Genomic DNA, 10,224 nt, shown 5'->3' with positions numbered 1-10,224 from the left:
AAACAAATTCAGTCATCACAATTTCAAATTGTAAACTAAAAATTAGAGCTGCTTTTGAGAAAAGTGCACATCTCCCACAACTGCCTAATCATCTAAATAGTAAGTTTGTCCTTATATATTGTTTACTCACTATAAATATACCTTTCAAGAGTAAACAAGAGGGTCATGATGACCCTGGATTGCTCACCTGAGTAATATGAGCTACATATCTCAAATGTCAAACTGACTATAAAATATTAAGAAAGTCAGTAGGTCACATTCATGGTCAATGAAATTCAGTTTTACGATTTGTGTGCAAAACTGTGTATGTAAAATTCAAGGCTGTATCTTAAAAAACAAGAAAGTAGGTCAGTAGGTCAAGGTCACAGTCAAGTGACATCATATAATTTGGGGTCGTCAGGTAATTATAATTAAACAGTCCTGGAAATAGGATCAGATGATTTTTGAAGTATTTTTCCTATATAACTCACATAATAACTAAGTGACCCCAGGGTGGGGCCTCTTTTCACCTCAGGGGCATAATTTGAACAATTTTGGTAGAGGACTACTAGACAATGCATCATACCAAATATCAAAAGCCTAGGTCGTATGGTTTCAAACAAGAAGATTTTTAAAGCTTTTTCCTATATAAGTCTATATAAAACTTGGGATCCCCAGGGCAGGGCCTCTTTTCACCCAAGGGGTACAATTCGAACAATTTTGGTTGAGGACCATAAGACAATGCTACAATCCAAATATCAAAGGTCTAAGTGTTCTGGTGTCAGACAAGAAGATTTTTAAACTTTTTTTCCTATATAAGTCTATGTAAAACTTGGGACCCCCGGGGCAGGGCCATATTTGACCCTAGGGGGATAATTTGAACAATCTTGGTAGAGGACCAGTAGATGATGTAAAATACCAAATATCAAAGCCCTAGGCCATGTGGTTTTGTACAAGAAGATTTTCAAAGTTTTCCCTATATAAGACTATATAAACCATGTGACCCCCGGGGCGGGGCCATATTTGACCCTAGGAGGATAATTTGAACAATCTTGGTAGAGGACCACTAGATGATGCTACATACCAAATATCAAAGCCCTAGGCCTTGTGGTTTTGTACAAGAAGATTTTCAAAGTTGTCCATATGTAAGTGTATATAAACTATGTGACCCCCGGGGCGGGACCATATTTGACCCTAGGGGGATAATTTGAACAATCTTGGTAGTGGATCACTAGATGATGCTACTTACTAAATATCAAAGCCCTAGGCCATGTGGTTTTGTACAAGAAGATTTTCAAAGTTTTACCTATATAAGTCTATATAAACCATGTAACCCCGGGGCGGGACCATATTTGACCCTAGGGGGATAATTTGAACAATTTTGGTAGAGGACTACTAGATGATGCTACATACCAGATATCAAAGCCCTAGGCCCTGTGGTTTTGGACAAGAAGATTTTTAAAGTTTTTCCTTTCGGTTGCCATGGCAACCAGAGTTCTGCATGGAACTCAATTCTTTGAACAATTTTGAAAGGGGGCCACCCAAGGATCATTCCTTTGAAGTTTGGTGTAATTCTGCCCAGTGGTTTTCAAGAAGATTTTTTTAGAAATTGTTGACGGGCGCATGACGCACACAGCACGACCCACGACAGACGACGGACACTGAGTGGTCACAAAAGCTCACCATGAGGCTTTGGCTCAGGTGAGCTAAAAATAGGGGGTGGAGCCAGCCAAAAAAATAAGAGATGTGCAAGTTTATCTCATGATAAAGATTTATGCAAGTTTTCAACCATTTATATTAAATGCTTTTTGAGCTAGGTGTGTCACAAGGTGAAAATAAGCATTTTTGACTACTTCAGGGGCCATAACTCTGAAAATAGGGGCGGACACAAATGAAAAATATGAATTGCACAAGTTCATATCATGATTAAAACCTATGCAAGGTTTCACGAATCTATATCAAATACTCTTTAAGCTAGGCCTGTCACAAGGTGAAAATGTGCATTTTTGACTATTTCAGGGACCATAACTCTGAAAATAGGGGGCAGACAGATGAAAAATAGGAAGTGCGCAAGTTCATATCATGATAAAGACTCATGCAAAGTTTTATCAATTTATATTACATACTTTTTGAGCTAGAAGCATCTCAAAGTCAAATGTGCATTTTTGACTATTTCAGGGGCCATAACTCTAAAAATAGGGGGACGGAGCCAGACAAAAAATAGGAGGTCTGCAAGTTCACATCATAATTAAAACTCATGCAAGGTTTCATGAATCTATATCAAATAATTTTTGAGCTAGGCGTGTCACAAGGTGAAAATGCGCATTTTTGACTATTTCAGGGGCCATAACTCTAAAAATTGGGGGCGGAGCCAGATGAAAAATAGGAGGTGCGCAAGTTCACATCGTGATTAAGACTCATGCAAGGTTTCTCAAAAAAATTTTGAGCTAGGCGTGTCACAAGGTGAAAATGAGCATTTTTGACTATTTCAGGGGCCATAACTCTAAAAATAGGGGGCAGTGCCAGACAAACAAGAGCTGTCGGAGGACAGCAACGCTCGACTATTTAACAGCCTTGTCGCTTGAATGAATAAGAAAGTCGAAAAAGGGGCATAATTTAGTAAAAAAGTAAAATAGGGTTATGGAACCTGCATAGTGCTTATCAGCTCATGACAGTGAACTAGTGTGTGAAGTTTCAATCCTTTCCCATTAGTGGATACTGATCGAGATACCAGCTTACATACAAAAACTTAACCAAAAATTTCTATGTTGAAAAAGGGGCATAATTTTGTAAAAAAGCAAAATAGAGTTATGGAACCTGTGCAATGTAAGTCAGTTTATCACAGTAAATAAGTGTGTGAAGTTTCAATTCATTCCCACAAGTGGTTACTGAGATACCAGCTTACATACAAAACCTTAACCAAAAATTTCTAAGTCAAAAAAGGGGCATAATTTTGTAAAAAAGCAAAACAGAGTTATGGAACCTGTGCAATGTAAGTCAGTTTATCACAGTGAATAAGTGTGTGAAGTTTCAATCCATTCCCACAAGTGGTTGCTGAGATACCAGCTTACATACAAAAACTTAACCAAATCGGGACGCGGACGCGGACGCTGACGCGGACGCGGACGCCGACGCATGGGCGAGTCCAATAGCTCTACTATTCTATGAATAGTCGAGCTCAAAATAGGATGTGTGCAAGTTCATATCATGATAAAAAGACTCATGCAAGGTTTCATCAATTTATATCAAATACTTTTTGAGCTAGGCGTGTCACGAACTTCGGACGGACGGACAAGACCATATCTATATGCCCCCCACCACTCATGGGGGGCACAAAAAAGCCAATTTTTAGTAATTCAAGGGCCATAATTCCAAAATACCTGAGCCAATTGGGCTAGTTATCAAACTTGGCTGAGGACTTATAGTCAAACACATTTTGTTCAAGTTTGGAGAAAATCGGATGAAAAATGTTTGACTTGGAGCACGGACAAGATTTGTGACAGACACACGGACACACAGACAGGAGTAAATCAATATGTCTACCACACCATTGTGTGGTGCAAGTCTGGTAAAGATCAGGTGAGAACTGTTCGACTTAGAGAACAGACAAGGGTAAAAAAGCAGATTTTCAGTAATTCAAGGGCCATAATTCCGAAGTACCTGGGCCGACTGGGCTAGTGATCGAACTTGGCTAAGGACTTATGGTCAACACATTTTCTTCACGTTTGGTGAAGATTGGATGAGAATGTTCAACTTAGAGCGAGGACAAGAGTAACAAGAGCTGTCCGTAAGACAGCACGCTCGACTTTTCTCAGTGCTTGACTCTGAATTCGAGCTTTGCCAATAAAAAAAAATCCAAGTTAAAAAGGGGCATTACTCTGTTAAAATTCAAATTATAGTTATGAGAAATGTGTCTCCTGGTGTAGACTTTGATAGTAAATAACTATTTTGAGTTTCAAGTCAAAAGCTTTAATAGTAACAGAGATATCTGACTTTATCAAAAATTTTAACAAAAAAATCTAAGTTAAAAGGGGCATAATTCTGTCAATATTCAAATCAGAGTTATGGGGATTGTTTCTCCTGGTGTAGACTTTGATGATTAATAAGTATTTTAAGTTTCAAGTCAAAAGCTTTGATAGTAACAGAGATATTTGACTTTATCAAAAACTTAAACTAAAAATTCTACGTTAAAAAGGGGCATAATTCTGTCAAAATTCAAATCAGAGTTATAGGCATACATGCCATAATTTTTCAGAACGTTTCCGGGATTCTGAGTTAAAATTTCTGGGATTTTTACCTTTTGTCCGGGACATACACGTGACATTGGTATTCATCTGTTTCATGCAAAAATATCATAATAGCGAGCTCGAAGAGCAGGCCCAAAGGGCCTGCTCGAGAATCGAGCTTTACGGTAACGCAAGTATACTTTCACACTTGGTGATGGATTTGAAAAGTTTCGTCGGAAGTTTTAAAAAAGCGCACCCTAGCGGACTGGTGCTCACAGGAAGTACTTCTTTCCGGAGTGAATACAGAACTTCATTGAATTGCTAAAAATTATTCATCACTTAACAATAATGAAAAAATGATTACCAGTTGTTTGAAAAAAAAAAAATTGTTTTCATTTAAAAGATCAAGCATCGGCCACAAAATGGAAAAAATGTCATAATAAGCAAAAAGAAACGGGAACGCGGTATGACATCACCGTGACACCGGCTTCCCATAAATTTTACAACGTTATGATATTCACTGTTATAGGTATGGTGACACTAAATGTAGACTTTTTAAGTGAATAGGTTCTCCTGAGTTCTTGTGACTAGTGAATAGTTTCTTTGTGACAAATAAATGATGCATAATATTTTTAGATAAATCCGATTTCTTTGAGCTCGCTTTGAGGCTTTGTCTTATTTCATATTATACATGTAGTTTCCCGAGACTAAACATTGTTCACTCGCTTGTATTAATTTGCGGCAAATGTCGTCTAGCTTTCTAAGGGAGGTAAATACATGTATACGGGTAATACATCTATAGTTCGGCACGTGAATTTATTGCGTTCCCGAGGTGAACAGAATTAGGAGACTTACTATATACGAAGAATCAACCTGGTCATCGTGATTTAGATTCTTGCTAATTTGGTATCATTCTAAAGCTTAAACATTTATCTAATAATTAAATGAATCCATAAAGGAATAAAATAAATCTTGTAGATAAAATCGACAATATAAAATATTTGGAGTCTGGTCAATTTTCATGGGTCGGTCAGCAAAGGCATTCAGCATTTTAATTTAAAATATGTGTGACAATCGATCTAGATCTTAAATAATTACAACCTTTTAAAATAATTATCGTTTAATTGACCGTTTTCAATAATCTCTTCCATAAAGGCTACATGTAGCTTTACCGCCAACGTGCTAAAAACAAAGTGATTTACGACTAATTTAACTATCATAAAACAGTTATTGATTGCATAATCCTGTCAGTTCTTAATCAGGGTCATCATAATAACTGACTGTAACTTAATCAGTGTCATCAAAAGATCGTCGCGTGATCAAAGCAGGCTTAATCAACACGTGTCCCGCTCGCCCGCTCGAGGGCATAAAGTGATTAGGAATAAACAATGTGACAACGGGGACTGTTTATTGTGTAAAATTTAACAAATTATAGACAAAAACAAGTTTTTTGGGGGATTGTTTTCATTTGTTCCTGTATTTTTATTTTTCCGGGACATTTTAAGACTGTCCGGGACACCGGGACGAGTATGTAATTTCCGGGACAATCCCGGACAATCCGGGACGTATCACATGTATGGTTATAGGAATTGTGTCTCCTGGTGTAGATTTTGATAGTAAATCACTATTTTGAGTTTCAAGTCAAAAGCTTTAATAGTAACAGAGATATTTGACTTTATCAAAAAATTTAACAAAATTTCTAAGTTAAAAAGGGGCATAATTCTATCAAAATTCAATTCAGTGTTATAGGGATTGTTTCTCCTGGTGTAGACTTTGATAGTAAATAAGTATTTTAAGTTTCAAGTCAATAGCTTTTATAGTAACATAGATATTTGACTCTATCAAAAACTTTAACCAAAAATTCTAAGTTAAAAAGGGGCATAATTCTGTCAAAATTCAAAACAGAGTTGTGGGGATTGTTTCTCCTGGTGTAGACTTTGATAGTAAATAACTATTTTAAGTTTCAAGTCAATAGCTTTAATAGTAAAGAGATATTTGACTTTATCAAAAACTTTTAAACGGCGACGCCGACGCCGGGGCGAGTGCAATAGCTCTACATTTTCTTCGAAAAGTCCAGCTAAAACGGCCAATTTTCGGTAATTCAAGGGCCATAATTCCAAAGTGCCTAAGCCAATTTGACTCGTTATCTAACTTGGCCGAGGACTTATGGTCAAACACATTTTGTTCAAGTATGGTGAAGATCGGATGAGAAATATTTGACTTAGAGCGCGGACAATATTTGTGACACACAAAGACAGGACTAAATCAATATGTCTCCCACACCGTTGTGTGGTGGGAGACATAATAATGTTGCTTATGTAAGTGAAATACATAAAGCCTCTATATACTGTTGAACATAACATAATGAAACGTACAATCACAAAACTCATATTTTACCTTTAGCGACAGGACTGGAATTTTTTGGATGCTACAGGTATTTCTCCTTAAGTATTCTGTTTCTCTTGGACTGTCCATACACTGATATATTTTCTCTCATTGTATCCCTTCATACAGTCGGTGAAGAGTCTGTTCTTGTTGAGACTATGTTGATGTGCATCAAACACATCACACAGATTACAGCTAGATTTCTCATTTGCCTATCTTCTCTCTGTAAAAAGAGAATGCAAATAGAACAAGAGGGCCATGATGGCCCTGTATCACTCACCTGAGTACCATTGCTCAAAATGATATGATCAAGTTTTGACGTAGAGCACATAGGTATACACATTAAATATCATCAGGATAAACATTTTCTTGTAACAGTCCCTTTTGACCTAATCAGGGCCAATTTCCATATCAAGTCTGAGGGTCCTAGGCTCAAATGCTACATTTTTGTACTAACATGACTATTCCTTACCCTGGAAGACTAAAATAACATTTAAAACCAATCTCATTTGATGCTGCTAGTATATATTCGTTTACATAATTGGGAGGTAATTTGTCGTAAATTCAGTCAAAAGTTATCTACCCTGATTGTCCGAGTCCATCTGATGGCACAAATGACATTCAGATCAGTATCTTCATTGGTTACTGAGATACACCCATTTTAATTTGAAACAAAGGGAGGTAATTTGACATAAAATCAGTCAATAGCTACCTACCCTGATTTTCTCAGTCCAACTAAAAACAATAATGAAATTTCAAATAAGTCTTAAGTACTTACAGATATAAATCCATTTTAATTATAATCAGGGGATTAAATCAGATATCAAATAACTCTGGAACCTACGATTGGATTTGACAGATTCGTCATGAAATCCAAGATTTATTGTTGTTGAAGATATTTTGTAAGTTTGTATCAAAATCAAACCATGAATGAAGTCTCTATAGGGCTGCAAAAGCCAAAATAGCAAATTTTGTACCTTTAAGGGGCCATAACTCTGAACCCATGAAGGAATCTGGCCAGTTCAAGAAAGGAACCAAGATCTTGTGGTGATACAAGTTGTGTGCAAGTTTGGTTAAAATCAAATCATAAATGAAGCTGCCATTGTGCAGACAAGGTCAAAATAACTAATTTTTGCCCTTTCAGGAGTCACAACTCTGAACCCCATAATGCGTTCTGGCCAGTTCAAGAAAGGCACCAAAATCTTATGATGACACAAGTTTTGTGCAAGTCTGATTAAATTCAAATCACAAATGAAGCTGCTATTGTGCAAAGAAGGTCAAATTAGCTAATTCTGGCCCTTTCAGGGGCCATCACTCTGAAACCCATGAAGGAATCTGGCCAGTTCAAGAAAGTCACTGAGATCTTATGGTGATAAAAGTTGTGTGCAAGTTTGGTCAAAATAAAATCATAAATGAAACCTCTATCATGCAGATAAGAAATTATTGATGCACGGACGGACACACGGATGGACTGACGACGGACGACAGACGAAAGGTGATCACAAAAGCTCACCTTGTCATTATGTGACAAGTGAGCTAGGTGAGCTTAAAATTGTTAAGCTACCAGTGCTAAAACATTGAGGTTTGTCTGTTGATCTATCAAATGTAATGGATGTATGTAAAATCATTCTGCCTTCTCAGTAGACTATAATACAAAACAAGAACTGTCTTATGAAAGCACGCTTTCCTATTTGAAGCTTGAGTTATTCAACTTGTCCTGGGAAGTAATTCCATAATGACCAAGGCATGTGTAATATCTGAAAACATTTGGCATAGGCTATTAACAGTTTCTTTAAATCAAATTTTTACATGCAAAACTTTAACCAGAAATTCTAAGGTAACATGTGGCCATTGCAGTGGCAATACAGAAATCTGCTACTGGTGGAAAACTTTGTTAGTGATTGTCAATTGTGGTTGTTGGCAACTGCATTAGGACTAAAAATGCTTCAAGGCATTTAGGAACTAAGAAAAAACAAGAGCTTCACCAACAGGGCAATAATCGCCCAAAGGAAGATGACCTTTGACCAACAACTATGGGTCATGTGCAAGACACATTGTGACTGTCTCATCATGGGGAATGTTTGTGTGAAGTATTTAGATAATCCATCTATGCATATAAAGTTACGGGGCAGAAACAATTGGACAGACGGATGGATGGATGGATGGATGGATGGCATTCCTAGTCCCTTCTGGTGTTCCACTGGTAAGAGACTAGACAGGTTCATAATTTTTGATAAAGTAGAAACTTGAGTTAACTTGTCTTGTGAAGTCATCACATGATGCAAACTATATGTGTGAAGTTTGAATGCATTATGCCTTGCTAAGTTTAAGAGAAACCTGCTTACATGCAAAACTATTGTCAACTGGATGCTGACAGATACAAAATGATAACAACAATAGCTCTGATATTTGACTATAGAGCCTAAACCATGTTAGATTGGTACAGGAAGTTACATATTTTGCATTTTCAATTATTTTATTCTTTTTAAATGGACGTTTCTGAAATAGCCAAGTTATTTAAAAAACAATGTAGAAAAACATCCAGCTATAACGGTGGAGGAAGACAGATGTGGCACCTCCTGGCATTATTTCAGGCAAAGTACCAAGGCTGAACTATCAACCTTCTAAAAGCCTACTAAATAGCTTCTATACGATCTTTTGGGAGATTTCAAACCTCCACTGGTGTGAAGTTTATCATTCTAAAGAACAGAAGTCTCTAGAAATAAGAAATGGATAAAGAAAAATACCTACAAGATTAACTTTAGGACCCATTTTGGACCACATACTGTGTGCTTCAGCAGCCTTTTTCTGAAAAGACAACAAAACATCATGACAAACATCTTGTTTTACAGTGATTTACATTTACTTTACTACAAGTATATTTTTAAAAAAGCATTTCAGCTGTTTTACAGCAAGAAGGCATTTCATCTAAGTTTGTTTTTTTCAGCCGGTACCAGTATATTTCAACCGCATGTTTTTAGCCGTGATGGAAAGATACACTTTTTCAAATGCGTTATATTGACATTCTGTCCATATGACATAATAGGCAAGTACTTTTGACTAGCTATCATTAACTATCAATTCAATGAACTGCACAATTTTCTCATGCAATGTTTATTGAAACAAATGATTTATTTTTTTAAAAGAATGTGAAATTACTAAGGCCCAAACCTCGAAAATCAAGTTTGTCAAGCTGACGCCATATTCTTTGGGCTATGCATTTGTTTACATTCATCGATAACTTATACACTTCACTATGTATTATATATATGTTCCTGCTCTTTTTTTTGCGAATCAACTGTCCTGCATAAATTAGTCATGGCTTAAAAAACGTGGACGACATATAGTAACTTTCTTCACAAGCAAGGCTTTATTTTTTTTTTCCAATGGCTCATGTAGCATCTGACTGACATGAAACAACTTTAAACCTTAACTTTTTTATTTACCGGTAGTAGAAAACACAAATTCAGTGAATTCATATCCCCCCGCCAAGAAAGTTGTTTTGTGAATGCGGGAAAGATATTTAATTTCCTGATAAATAAAAGTTATGTACAAAAGGACCTTGTGACAGTTTGTTGGTTCCAATTTTTAACAAAATCAAGAAGAACAAGTGAATGAATTATTGCCATGCAAT

The sequence above is a fragment of the Mercenaria mercenaria genome, chromosome 2 (genome assembly GCF_021730395.1).
Source record: "Mercenaria mercenaria strain notata chromosome 2, MADL_Memer_1, whole genome shotgun sequence".
In the NCBI taxonomy this organism is placed as follows: Eukaryota; Metazoa; Mollusca; class Bivalvia; order Venerida; family Veneridae; genus Mercenaria; species Mercenaria mercenaria.
Note: the sequence above shows the minus strand (reverse complement) of the source record.